This window comes from Tamandua tetradactyla, chromosome 2, assembly GCF_023851605.1.
Source record: "Tamandua tetradactyla isolate mTamTet1 chromosome 2, mTamTet1.pri, whole genome shotgun sequence".
Lineage (NCBI taxonomy): Eukaryota > Metazoa > Chordata > Mammalia > Pilosa > Myrmecophagidae > Tamandua > Tamandua tetradactyla.
Genome location: NC_135328.1, coordinates 27,698,930 through 27,713,779, shown reverse-complemented (window position 1 = coordinate 27,713,779; position 14,850 = coordinate 27,698,930). Strand labels below are relative to the sequence as shown.

The 14,850-nt window shown below is 40.7% G+C and overlaps 1 long non-coding RNA gene across 1 annotated transcript; it reads right to left on the bottom strand.

Annotated features, from left to right (window-relative positions):
* Window positions 1-5,593: 5,593 nt before the first annotated feature.
* Window positions 5,594-13,262, bottom strand: LOC143667285 (uncharacterized). The gene is made up of 3 exons (XR_013167979.1): window positions 13,042-13,262; window positions 11,676-11,810; window positions 5,594-6,536 (listed from the first exon to the last, which is right to left on the bottom strand). It is a non-coding gene; the product is annotated as an uncharacterized LOC143667285 (long non-coding RNA).
* Between the last annotated feature and the right edge of the window lie 1,588 nt (window positions 13,263-14,850).

Sequence of the window (14,850 nt, the reverse complement as noted above, 5' to 3'; positions counted from 1 at the left end):
TTAAGAAGGTCTTAAAGGCGGGGCATTGATTGGAATTGTTTAGAGTTTATGACATAGCTTTGGATCGGTGGGCAAAGCAAAGCAAAGATCTTGAAGCAATTTTTGAGCAGTTGTTAGTCCTAATGAGTAAATTATTTTAGTTGTTTTGGATTCTAATCTTCCAGGAGCAAGAATTTCCTGGAACAAACAGCTAAGGTATTGTTAGAAAAATATACTGGTCCCAGCATTGTTTTAACACAGATTCAGAAAGTTATGTCAGCTGACGTTTTCATTACCTTTGTAATTCTGATAGAGGAGGAAAGGCACCCTTGATATGTTTCACGAGTGAGGTGAACATATATATATATATATGTTTTCATATATAGTCTGACTGCGAATTCCTCCTATGAATGTGAATCGATATCTTTTTTCTGATTGGCTTGTAGAAATTTTGCATAATAAGGGTATTAGCTATCATTTGACCTACAAATTTTTCCAGTTTGTCATTTTTCACTTTTACTTTTTATTTTAATATAGAAATAGTAAATGTTTATGTCATACTACTAATCACTGTCTTTAAGATTTCTGGGTTTCATATTATGCTTTTAAATGCCTTTCCATGCACACCAAATTGTTAACTCTGCTTTTCTCCAGGCAGTCTGTCTTAGAGGAATGAGAAGGTTTACACTTTTGGCTTGAACCATTTATGTGCTTGAATTTATTCTTAAAAGCATGTTATACTAGTAAAGTTTTTACATGTTTTTAAAACATAGAAATGCTTTTCCCACACAGGTAGTTTGTTTTAGAACTTGCATGTTTTAAGAAAATGCTTATATAAGGAATGAGTAACATCCGTCCCAGATACCTATGAAGTTGCCCGATGGGGCAACAATGTTGTTGAATTTTCTGTGACTTGCATGCACCTTTATAAGATGCTAAACTTCTGCATACATTTGTGACAATTTACGAACTCTTTCTCGTCCATATTCCTGTGCCAAGATTGCAGTATTTTACTTAGAACTTAATACTTTTCAGCCCTTGGCCGCCTGCATTACTGTTTTTTATTTTCTTTCAGAAATTTCCCAATTATTTTCACATTTTTTCTTACATTAATTTTTGAAACATTTACTCCAAATTGCCACAAGTCCTATTGGTATTTTCATTGCAATTGTAATGATTTATAGATTTATGGAAAACTGACCATTTTTATAATGTCATAGCTTTCTAAGCTAAAATAGTGTATCTTTCTATCTAAAACAAACTGTCTCTCCCATCTTATTATATATCTCTAAATAGAATTTTTGAAACTTGTAATTTGTGCATGTGTATGTGTTTAACTTACCTACCTTATTATTTTATCCTGTCTACTGATAGATTGGATTTTCCAATCTTTGAGTCTCTGCTTTAAGCATGTAGTTTATAGACAGCATAAAGTTTGCTTTCATTTTTTTCACCTGGTGTTTTTTGTTAAGGATTTTATCCCACTTTCTTTTCTTGCCATACATAGGTACGTGTTCTGCTTCTGAATTATTTCAAATAGTCTCTTTTGTATTTCTTTCCTTTTCATATCTTTTCTTGAGGGCTTACTTGACCTCTGTCATCCAAAAGAGTCTGTTGTTTAAATTTTTGGTTCCAATACTTATAATACTTTTATATCTCTACATTATTATTATTATTATTTTTGCATGGGCAGGATCTGGGAATCGGACCTGGGTCTCCAGCACAATAGACGAGAATTTTGCCACTGAGGCATCATTGGTATCTCTACATTATATAGGTTTTTATTTAAATCTTCTAAGCTCCATCCCAAACTATTATCATAAATAACTATTATTAATAGTTATTAGTAATATTACTAATTTATTAGTAATATTACATCATGTAAAAGGATTTTAAGACTCCTAAATTGGGTGAGAAGTTGGTCTAAATTTTAAGATTCCATTATTCTCTTAAGATGAAATTTAAGGAACAGCTCTGAATTTGAGCAGACTTTTCACTTGTTATTCTTTCCAGGTAACATTTAATTCAGGTAACATTTCTAGGAGGTAGGTATTATTACCATCATTTTCATGTGAAGAAACCTAGTCTCAAAAAGTCTAAGTTGAAGTAGTATGATTCAAACCATGGTCTTTTTCTATAAATTTGCAAATTTGCTGCTCTTTCAGCCCCTCACATTCCTTCTGCATCTTGAAAAGGTAAACATGAGGTCATCAACCCCATAAGGTTTTTGTTCATGAATCACTTTAAGACTCAAACAGAATGACTGAAAATGAAACTTCTCTGAGTATAACTTTTTATTTACTTTTGCCGTTTGAACCATGCAAATGTTTTACATTTTTCAAAAAATAAAATTAAATCAATAAAGAAAATAACGTTAATCCTAAAATTGAAAAAACGAATCGAAATAAATCTATCAAATTGGTTACACAACCATACAGAGAAAAGAAATATTTCAAGTGACATGACTGTACATTCTTGGTGGGATATAGTCTTACATTCTAAGGAAAAAAGAATTGCAAATAAATTTCTAACTTCACTCAGTGTTATTAGGAAGAATAATTGTACATACAATTTTGAAAACACTTTATGTATATTTTCGGATAGGGCAAATGTGCTAAGATCCCAAATTTTCAGTATGAGAGAAACAAGACACAAAAATCAGAGGCAAAAGATCTATAATGTTAAGATCTGTAGATATTAATATGTGCTTATATTATGGCTTATAATTTTTTTTTTAACTTTTTGTTTCTGTCCACTGAAAAGGCTTGAAAGCAATGATATTCAGTGGCAGTGCTGTCTGAGAACCTACCCATTATTCTTGAACAGTTTTGCTGTCAGTTCTGGTAAGGCATCACACGGGAGGGAAGGATTGGATGCCTTTGGTCAAAACTATTTCGGTTAAGGAAATAATTCAGCACCTGATTCTAGCAGAGGGATTGTAAAGGTTTGGGGGTATCCTGTCCCTGGCCCTCTTTATCACCCTTACAGTATCTTTCGTAAAGGCTACATTCCTCACTAATATTTTTTTGTGAAAGTGGACTTTTTTGGGGTGAATGTGAAGGTGGGATTTTATCCTATATCTGGGTTGATGCAAGGTGGGAAGCTGGAGTTGAGAACAGAGGGAATCCTTAGAATGTAAATTTCTAGGAATTAGCAGAAATTCCTGGGAGGACTTCAGACTTTCAAAGGCTGTAGAAATGGTGGAGGTCAAAGCTGAGATGACCACGGGGTAAAGGAGGACCCAGCTGTCTGGGCTGTAGGAAATAGCACCACAGTATAGCTTTGATATGATGAAAGGATGGAATTGGAAAATAGGAAGCCCAGACAGGGACAGGGGGAGAATCTGGAAGACTGGGATGGGTAGAGATATCTGCTAGGCAGAGAGAGGGGTTGTAGGTTCTTCTTCCTCTTTACGGGTCCTCTCCCACCCTCAAGGACACTGTGGCTGTTCCTGAGCTCTAAGACACGGGCCTAGAACACAAGTGCACATCTGCAGGGTCCAGTTACACGAGGCAACTGGGCATTTCAGGTGATGAACAATCTCTGCTTTCAGATGCAGTTCAGTGAGCTTTGGAACATCTGTTCCTTCTTATACTTCCTAAGCAGTGTGGGGCTCCTTTTTCTATTCCTCTACAATTTACAGAGTAATCTAATTTTATCAGTATTTTGGGGAAATCAATCTGGCAAGGGAATTCCAGGGCCAGCAGAAACTTGCTTTCCTATTCCTCTTCCCACTTTCCTAGATTATGTTGACATAGACCACCAGAGATGGAAACTCACAGGAAAGATTAGGACATTATCTAGGGAGACGGGGGTGGGGGTGGGGGGCGGAAGGGTAGGGTCAGAAACTAGGGTTATATCTGAAGCTCACAGACCTGCTGTCTGGGCATGGGAGAAAGCTCCAGGATGAAGCTCTGATCATAGTGATTCACCGGCCATGGATTGGATTATAAGAGTTCAGGACACTTGCAGGAGGACAGTCATGGTTCCATCTCAAGTGTTTCTGATGGAGAACAATATGGGGAAAAAGGTTGAGCCTCTGAAAACCTCCCCGCAGAAGCCAGAGTCCGAGCTCTGTCACTGGGGACAGAACCTTGTGTGATGGAGAACATGTGTTTCCTGCAGCTCTATGAGTCTGTGCAGAGGACAGGGACTGAAAAATCAACCGAGCATGACATATAGTGAACACTCCTTGAATATTTTAAAGAAAGAAACATAGAAGATATTTTCATCCACTTTAAAATGAATAACAGATCACAGAGCTCTATTAGTTCAGTGAAAAGAATCTAGTTGTCAATGAAAAGTGAATGTCTGCAACTTGCCTAGACAGGAGATAAGTGTTGGCTCCCGGTCACTCATCCCACAAGATGAATGCAGAGTCAAAAAGAGGAACAAAGAGGTAGCATTCAAAGGTAAGGTTTTGTCTACTCAACCCTGGGCTCCCCAAGGGTGAACCTGAATCTCACCTTTCCATGAGGGCCAAACCCACAATCTGAGGATCTTGGCTGCTGGAGCAGGCCCCTCTTAGAAGACAGAGCTCTCAGAGGGGAATCTCAGAGCAAGGATTCAAATTGTGTTCTGCGCATCCATCCAAAGGAAGGAGTGATGGAGCTGGGCCTGGGCCATGGGTCTTGCTTACCAGTAGCAACATGAGACACAGTTGAACCATTATTCATTTAGGAAACAACTTCAGGGTCCAGAGCTTGGGCAAGCTGTTAGACTTCCCTAAGGCTCAGATTCCTCCCTTGAGATAATCCCTGGCCTCCAAACCTCACAAGGTGGTTGTGAGGGTCATATGAGATAATGTCTGCAAAAGGTTTTACTAGTATTGCCACTCACCATTTCACCTTTTATACCGATTTCGGTGCTTTCAGTCTAGTCTCTCAAAAGTCTCCCCCAAAGGACCATTCCACTTAGCCTCCTCAGATATCCCTTTGCTCCTCCCTTTATAAGAAACCCATGTTCTCCACTTCTGAGGTTGGAGAGGTTGACTAAAAAAATCGGATATAGCATGGGACTAACCTTTTCTTCTGAAAATATGATTGATCTCTTTCCCCTCTTTCCTGTATCCCTCTTGCTAGCATGGTTGGTGCAATTCTAGGGCCTAGTGCAGCCTGGGGTGGACACTGGGGGGAAACCCAATGGGAAGGGAATGTGAGAGAAAGCCTCAGGGTGAGGAGTATCAGTGGCGTTGTGAAGTTAGGGATGTAGGAGGCTGTATTTCTGCCTTGCAAGTTCCCCTATCCTAGCTCTCTTGATTTCAGCTTTTCTTTTTGTCTTCTGTAGTCACTTGAGTAAGCTTCCTGTGAAAGGCCGTTTTGGGCAACAGTTTTGTCAAAGTCCTTGCTGTGAGTTGTGCAATGCAGTGTCTATGGAAGCTGACATCCTGCTGTTTGGGAGGCCTGTGGAAGATGCTGCTGCCTTGAGCCCCATGGCCCCCACAGTTCCTTTGGATAGGTCTACATATGCCTTCAGCCTCTCAACAGGTCCTCAGAGGATGCACAATGGGCTCTTCTTTACCTCTCGTTTCTACCTTCTCACCAGATTCTACACAGGCCCAGGTTATGGACTATTTACTAATTTCTAGAACATTGGCTTCCATTTTTTCCATATATTTCCTAGAGGCTTTACTTTTTTTTTTTTTGCCTCTTTTCCTGAGTACCTTATGGAGGTTCAACTGCTCTCACATTGTTTCCTACTTTCTCAGAGGGCCCTGCCACCTGGTCACTCCTTTTACCCGATCATTGGCTTTTCTTTAGTGAAAATTTGGTTCCAAAAGCTAAATTTCACAAAAGGTTTCTGAGCATTGTTTTGCTTGAGATAAAAGCCTTCCTTTCTATGCATGATGTATAGAGTTCTAGCTGTCTGACTTACTATAGCATATGTCGAACCCAAATCACTTCTTGGCTGAGTCTCATTACCTAGGAAATCAGCTGATTAATTACAAGAAATTGGTAGCAAAGGAAGTTGGGTGGCACCCAAAGGAGTAAGTGCAAACCCAACAGACAGTATAATTGCGTGTTTTAGTCAATAGCATGTGCAAATTGTAGACTGCTGTTGGACTCATACCAAGTAGTGACTAAGGTTGCAAAAAAAAAAAAAAAACAGCATTAAGGATAAAGTCCTTAGTGTTACTATAGTTAATAGGTATCCAGTGTCATCAATTTAAACCTTAAATTGGCAAAGAAGAAAGAACAAAGAAAAAGAGAACAAGCATGCAGATTTAAGCATGGTAATCTGTAGCTCTGGTCATCATGCCCGATGGGTCTTGGAGGGGAGTTGTATACTTCACGTGGTCATCAGTTTGGTCCCAGCATTCTTGGGGGGAAGAGTCTCTTCCTGTGGCCATCTGTTTAGGAATGGTCTCTCTGTTTGAGGGCTCAGTCAGGGACTCTTCCAGTGATTTTAGCGTAGCTTGTTTTTTAAATTGGGAGGCATGGATCCACAGGGATCAGTAACCTGGAGATTTACTGTTGTGTTGGTTGTTAACAGTACCTGGTAAGGTCCTTCTCACTGAGGTTTGAGAGCAGCCTTTCTATGATGTCTGATCCAGTAAGCTTAAACAATAAGGAAATTTTTGTTAAAATTATTCAAGAGTATGCCAGAAGGTCAGAGAGTTAAACAGAGTATTTTGGTGACTCAAAAGGAAAAAAAACTCTGTTATCTGGGCACAAAATAACATTTAATGGAAAGAAAGTTTTACTATTTTTGTGTATCATCTATATGCAATTTTTTTTGTTTCATTTCTCCACTCTTTATAAAAGCTAGGTTCTCCTACCCATGGTGGCAGGGTCGGTAAAAGATTTATAAACCACTTTATGCAAATAAATCCATTAGCGTGGAATACAACCTAAAATCTGTCTTATCATTTACAGAATTAAAAATTAATATACTTCTTAGCTATACATGTAGACATAAATACATAATAATTACATAATAAATTTAAAGCTTTTAATTTAGTTTTAAAATATAACTTATCTTAGCATATTAAATAAAACAAATATTACATTGAATTATCATTTTAATAAACTAAAAATTCCTTAAGAAACAAATGTACCATACTTATCATCCTTCATACACACTCACATTTTTCTATAATTGTTATATTATGCACACTCTTAATCATTTTTATTACCACTTTCAGCCAAGGTAAACAATTTTTGTTTTCTCCAGACATAGAGAAAACTAGAAGGAAAGAAACCAAGAAATGCCTAGCTACTCTTTTATAAGAGTACACATCTACATTTCTGTAAGCCTATAACCTCTCTAATAAAAAAAAAAAGTGAAAAAAAGAATACACAGCTTGAGGATACCTTTATATGTAAGAGGCAGAATAAACACATATATAACATTATCCAAAGGCATTTACATATTCTGTTAATCTATAGCCATTTTATAATGTATACAAATAAGGATAAATTAAAACTATGTGTGTTTTGTATTGTTTTTACTTAGAAATTGTCCAGGTATCCAAAAATTATATATAATCCAAACTTCATCAACATTTTCAAAAGTCTTAGAGATTTAGCTCTATGGAAATTATAATTTTAGCTGAAATGTTAAGTCCTTAAGATTTGTAGTAGTTTAAGAATTTTATAAGATTACAACCCTTTTAAAAGACACTTGTCCTTATTATTTCATTTAAAACAATGTTACATCTTATAATTTTTGAGGATTATTCCAACAATGATCCTTTTCTTTTTCTAATATAGAAAATTCAGAAAGTTTAAATCTTGAGATTTTTTAACTAAGGCCTTATATAAACTAGAATATTGTGTTAGCATTAATTTTATATAATAACCAGGAACAGATAGATATTAAGTTGTCTATGATAAATATGATGAACTCATTTTACTTTGTCCAAAAATTTATCTGTTTATCAGAAATATTAGAGGAGACCTTACAAGTTTTTTTTTTGGTTTAACTTACACTATTTGTGTTGTGCTTTAGGAAGTTTACACTTTATAAACTTTGTATTTATGAGACAAAACTCAAGTAATCTTAAATCAAATTTAAAAGGTCTCATCCTGTAACTAGGACTTTTGTCCTTCTCTCATAACTATAATAACAAGGGCTATTTGAATACACTTGCCTACATCTTTTAATGCAAAAGAAACAGGTTATTAACTTTTTAATTTTCTTTTTTTCCTAGCTATTTCTGACTACTTAATGGACACTCATAAAACATTTATTTTTTTTGGTCAATTAATTTTAAAAAATTCCCAAGTGAGGAGAAAAAAAGAGAGGACTAAACAACAAAATAAGAGGTAGCCTTAGGCAAGTGGGAAATTATTAATGTACAAGCTTTCTTCCCTCTATTTGGAGAAGGGATTAAGTTTAGACGCAGGAAAACCTTTTTTTCATATAGACATATACAAAAAAGAGAAAACCCTTGCAGCTGGTTTAAACAATAACTCAAGCCCATGACAATTTTATCATGCTGTACAATTAAGAATCATTGCTTATTAATTCCAGAAGAATGGAAATGAACGAGGGGAAATCTACACTAAATAAAGTGATCTCTTTTAGACAGACCAGATAACGCAATCTCCTCTGGAGGGTTCCCCACCCCATTACTATTATTATTATTATTACTTTGCCTTAGGCACTTCTCAAATGAACATTGTTGTTTATGTCAAAGGCCCCCCCGTGGCCATCTTAATTCTAGTTTATCCTCAGTGAAGTTGGACCAGGAGGTAGGACAAGCTTATTAGCAGACATACTGCTGAGAAAGTGCCTGACTGTTGAGCAAAGTTAAAATATTGTTTGTGTTTTGAGCCTTGGACCCGAAGGCTAAGCTGCTGCTATTTGCTGACCTGAGAAATCAGCAGCTTCTTGGCACTAGTAATGTGTGGAGAGATCATCTTTCCCAGAGCCCATTTCTCATAGCCAGGGAAACTGGGGAAGGTTCTTGTAGACAAACAGAAGATGGTGGACAACAGAGGACAGGACATGGTGTTACAAGCCAGATTTCACCAGGGGACTCCAAAGGCCGATCAGAAACCAGAGATTCCAGGAGACAAGTAATAAATCTGGTACTGAAGGGCCAAAGAGTTAATCAGAGTCCAAATTTAGTTCCAAAGTATCAAACCAAAGAGAGGGAGACCCTGAAAGTCTTGAGACTCAAGGAGTCTCACATATGTACATTATTACTGAGGCAAAGGGTCTAGTCTGTGTCAGCAAAGGTCTCAGCCAAATTTCAATAGACCCTCCACATGCTCATCGAACCAGCTGATGACCAGGGGCAAACCTGTAGCCAGGTAAGGTCAAGTTCTTTGGCTTGTTGCAAGGAGGGAGACCACAGACCACAGGAACCATGGGATGTGTCACCCAAAAAAGTAAGAGTTATGCGAGGATTTGGGGGAGGGGTGGAGTTCAGCTTTTCAATCAAAAACTATTTTGACAGGTTCAGAGCAAAGCAGGGCTGCAGGTAAGGAGCAACATCAGGTCTGGATGGCAAAGTGACCACAGGGTTTTCTTTCCTTTGAATGACAAAGCTGCGATGTGGAATGTTATGCACCAAAACCTCTTATCCGAATCTCTGCACCTGGGTTGGAAGTTAAGGCTGCTTCTCTGTGTCAAAGTGACTTAGATCATGCAGGCAAAGAGGGTGATGTGTCATCCTTACTGGAATGATTTCAAAAGCAAAGCCTCTGATAAACTATGATTTTAGAGGACAAGATCTCTCAGGTAAGAAAGTAGTAGTCATGCTCCTGTGTCTCTAGGACACTCTACAGTTGTGTTTTCTTTTTAGAAATGCAATTATCAGTTAACTTTGAGCTAGCTTTATCATGCCTGTTTTCCCAGTCTGATGAATGGCATGGAAGATTTCCATTTTCTCAGGCCAAACTGATTTTCACTTTCTCAATATACAACTCAGTCTGCTATTTGCCAGCCAGAAAGAAGCTGAAGTGGCATGGGACCTTTCCTGGAAGTGATTAATCTCTTTCCCTTCTTCCTGTTTCCCTCTTCTGAGCATATGCCGTGCAGTTCCATGGCTCCAGTGCAGCCCATTAGAAACAGTATAGTAGCTTGAATGTAAGTGTCCAACAAACAAACATTCTTAATCTTGAACCATGTGCCTGTAAATAGGACCTCTTGAAAATATTTTTATTTAAAAGTGTGGTCCAACTGAAATGAGGGTGGTTCTGAATCTGGATTATTGAAGGCTTTATAAAGATAACCTGGAAGTCAGAGGTGTGAGAAAAGAGAGCCTCTCACCATGTGCTGGGAGACAGGGATACAAGTCAAGGAATCCCAAAGATTGCGGGCAGCCAGCACCAGAATGTTACAGATTTTCGGGAGAAAGCAAGCCTTGCTGATATCTTGATTTTGGACTTCTAGTCTCAAATCTGTGAGCCTAGAAATCCCTGTTGTTAAACCAAAACCAGTTTGTGGTATTTGGAATAGCAGTTTAGGCAAACCAAAACAAACAGAATATGAAAGAAAAGAATGTCTTGGGGTGGGAGAGAGAAGGAGTATTATGAAGCCATCGATGTGGGGAAATGTGAAGGGGCTGGTATGTATGGCTCAGGTGCTCCTACCCCTGCCAGGACTTCTCCCTATTCTGTTCCTGGCTGCAGCATGTACTTCCTGTTCTCCTGCAGCCTCATAAGTACAGTTTTTGGCAGTTGTTGGATCAAGATCAGTACTGGGAGGTGTGTGGAAGCATGGCTCAAGAGATTGACCTTTTGCTTTTGAGAGGCCTGTGAAAGCTGCTGCTTCCTCTGTGCCCCGCTCCCCTTGGCTTTCTCAGCTCCTCTGGCTGAGCCTCCTTTATTTAACTCAGGCCTCCATCCTTTTACCAGACCCTCCAGAAGACGAATTACGAGCCCCATTATCTGAGCCCTTTTCAATTCTGGGCTATTTTTCCAGCTCCCTACAGAGTCCTATTTTCCCTTGCTGCTCCTGATCTTGTCTCTGACGTGTGCTCCCTCATCGTCCTCTTTCTGCTTTCACTATGGGTCCTGCTCCCTCCTCACTCCTTTCACCCCATCGCTGGCCTTCTCGCTGCCTCCTGAAACTCTCTCCTTGGCTCCCACATTCTGGCTCCTCTCTTTTTCCACTCCTACCGATAGCCTCATTCCTTTGCCATGGGATGCCTTGCCACTGGTCTTTCCAAATCTTTCACTTTGCCTTCTTTTCCTCCCGCTATAACAGCTTTCTCATCTTTTCTTCCAAGAGAGATGTTGGAGGTCTACTCTGCCTCCCCCAAAATTGTCCTTTTTTCAGTCTCAACACAGGCACTAGATCCCTTTTTGCCCCTAGAGCCCTCAATCTTAATGGACCATCTTTTACCCCCACCATTTATCTCCTCTCTCCCCTAAGACCACACTCAGATACTAGACCCTCTTTTCCAATCAGATCTCAATGTGTTTCTGGACCACTCCCCTCTTCTCCTCACCCTTCCCTTTGTCAGGATGTCAGCCTCTCCTCCTTTTCACTCCATAAATCCCAATGATTCATTTGCCTATCACCTTTTATCACCACTGACTCTACCCCACCATTGCCAGACTTTAACACTGAATTAGTCAAATTTGGTTCTGGTACTACTGAATATTGCCCCAGAGAGTTCATCTTCAGAAAACCCCCTTTTGTCTGGCCTCTTCTGTCCCAACTATGTCAGGCACTGACCCCTCAAATTTGCCCATTTTAACCTTCTTCTGGTGGCAGGTCAAGAACTTGCTTCTCCTCACCTTCTCATACTGTGATTTCCAGCAAGAGCTTTTTTCTCTCTGTTCATCTGGGATTGGTCTCTGGGGAGATGCTGTAACCATACATGTGGAAGTGGATAACATCTCTTTCCTCAGTATTGCTGTCCAGAAGAGCTCCTGGAGATATAAGTTACAACAAGAATGGATCACCAGATTTGGTATCACTGCTAAAACAGCTGAGGGGGTATTGCCAAGTCAATTCTTTGCCTATCTAATCACTTGGCCGTTGAACATTACTCCACAGCCCACCCACCCTTTGGGAGACCTGAAGGCAAAACAGAATAGCTGTGCTGTCCTTAGGAATCTCCAAATCCTCTAACCTTGAGAGACTCAGCAGCAGAAATGGTACTAGCTTGTCTGGGTCTTTCCTCTTTGGTTGTAGGTCCTGATGTTAAATTTTCTTTAATAGTTGTTTTTCACTAGCCTCCCTTTTTGGAGGACCTCCCCCCATCCAAACACAGGCAAGGAATCTCCCACTTCCTCCCCAGTCATTGCCCCTACTTTAAGATCTTACCCCTCCCTTTGGGGTAACTTCTATAAGCTGGCCTGTTATTTTAAGAATATGACGATGGAGATGAATTCAGGAATTCCTTCAAGGATTAAACAGCCCAGGGAGAAAGTCAAGGGGAAGGAATCCCCAGTTCTTAAGCAGCCTGGGCCAGTAGAAACCCTGAGATTTAGGCCCTGAGAGAAAGCCAGAAAAGGAATGCAGCTCCAAAGAATGACCTTCTGAGATGCGGAGCAAAGCGCATCAAGGAGTGGAGGTAGGACTGGGGAATCCACCACGCCAAAGAGGTACTCTCTCCTACTAGGGACTTAGTTGACCCTCTAGTGAACAACTCCCCAAACTCGTCCCCCAGACAGAACTGACTCCTACAAAAAGTAACTTGGGGGGAAAAGGATGAGACGTTTCAGTGGCTTTGTCCCAGGAAAAAAGGTTAAGGGCAAAAAAATGAAATCAGCTGAGCCTGGTCCACTTCCAGTTGAAAGCAGAGTTGCGTGGGTGAGTCATTGTTCTAAGCACTTGGGAAAGCACATCAGGAAGGAAAATGGAGAAAACTCCCTGCCCTGGCAAAGCAGAAATCACTGCTCCTTTCCTCAGCTCTCTCTCCTGCTCAAAACTCTATGAAATTTTCCTCACTTCCTCAAACTTCTGCCCCTCAACCCCCCTTTAGCAGATGTGCTGTATCTTCGCCTGTGAGAGGTACCCTCAGCCTTAGAAGGGAACTTGTCGTCATGGAATCATTAAAGCTCCTTGTACCCCACCGGCCTTTTCTCCTTCCTACTTCCTTGACCCACCCAAAGAAGGATCGGTGCCCTCACTTCCCCATCACAACTTCTGTGTTACCTATCTTGCCTGAGGACAGGGACCTTCTGGACCTTACTGCTCGGCCTAATGGATCACATGAAGGTAATGGTCAATAACCGTTTTGGGCAGAATCTCATGGGTGGAAGCCCCGCCCAATGGGCCCTAGGGGCGGGGCCACAGCAAGGGCGTGACCTCTGCCATTAGGGCGGACCCTCATCCTGGGGGCGGGCTCTGGGGTGCTATCTGCAGATGAGGTTATGGCGGAGCTTCCGGTGGCCTTGGGGCATTTCCGCTTCCGCTGCCTGCTGGGTTCCGCGTGTGAGGCGCGTGGGGCCACGTGGTCCTACCCTGGCAGGGGCCTCAGAAAGTCCTGAGAGAACTGCACGCCGAAGCCCAGGTCGTCTTCTCTGCCTGAACTCAAAGAGCATTGTTATTATAGCCAACAGAGTAGCAGCACTGATTGCTGCTTGTGAAGACTGAACCCCGCACCGGCTGCCTGGCTCTGGGAATGACCACTGAACTCAAATCCCAGATCTCAGCTCTTCCGTGGCGCTGAGCAGTGCGACAGACCTGCCTCATCAGGTTGCCCGGCGGAACAGAAAGGACCACAGAGCCTCTGTGCAGCGCCAGAGTTCAGGGCTGGGCCTGGTGCCGTGGCCCTGTGGGTTCAGCCAGGGGTCAGCATCAGAAGCTCTCCCTGGAGGATGGAGGACGCCCACGGTTCTGCTGAGAACCCCCTGACTTGGTTTTGAAGGGCTGCTGTAACAAACTACCGTTAGCTGGGTGGCCAAACATTTGTCCGCCAGTTCTGGAGGCTGGAAGTGGGAAATCAGGGTGTCAGCATGGCCACGCCCTCCGCCCCCCAACCCTACGGTGGAGAACCCTTGCTTGCCTCCTCTAGGATCTGGTGTTTGCTGACAGTCTTTGGTGTTCCTTGGCTTATAGATATATTACTCTAAATGTGCGGCTCCTCGGTCTTTGCTCAGCTTCCCCTTGTTCTGTCTGTCTCCCTGTCCAGATTTCCTCATCTTGTAAGGACACCTGTCCTTTTGGATTAGGACACACCCTAAACCAGTTGGGTCTCATATCTAAAAACCCTATTTCCAAGTAAGGCCACATTCAGCAGGCTCCAGGGTTAGGACTTGAACATGCCTTTTTGGGGGGCACGATTCAACCCCTAAAACTCCCTCTTGCCCTCAGTGAGGCTAGGGGGGGAATGGCTTGTGAGAGTCTCAGGTAAAGGCCCGTAGGGACAGTGGGTCCTGCCCTGGCAATCTCTGCCTTGAGGTATGCAACCAAGTACATTGCTGTTATTGATGAGTTTATATTTAATCTGCCATCTTGCTAGTTGTTCCATCAAAAAAGTTGTTCGAATTTTCTTCTCTTTGATTACCTGCATTTGGACTAATGGAGTATTTTTTTATGATTCTATTTTATCTTCACTCTTACTTTTTAAACCTCTTTTTAGAAATTTTTTTATGGATGTCAGGGTTTAAAATATTTATCTTTAATATTCTTATTTAATTTAATTTATCATATCTTTAGAATACTCATTTTCAAATAATACTACACCTCTTCCTATATAGTGTAAGACTGGACAAGAGGATACTTTGACTTTCTCCACCCATTTTTTGTATTATTACCATATATTCAGGGGCTATATATTTTTCAGTTGAATTGCAGTTTCTTAAGTAATACATAATTAAATTCTCTGAGCAAAAAATTAAAACATCTCACAGTCTAAAGTTCCTTTGACTACCCCCTTCTTAGAGGTAAAAGAGTATTACCAGTTTGTTACATATCTTTCCAAACTTTGCTGTGATATCTATATATCTATGTAACTCTATG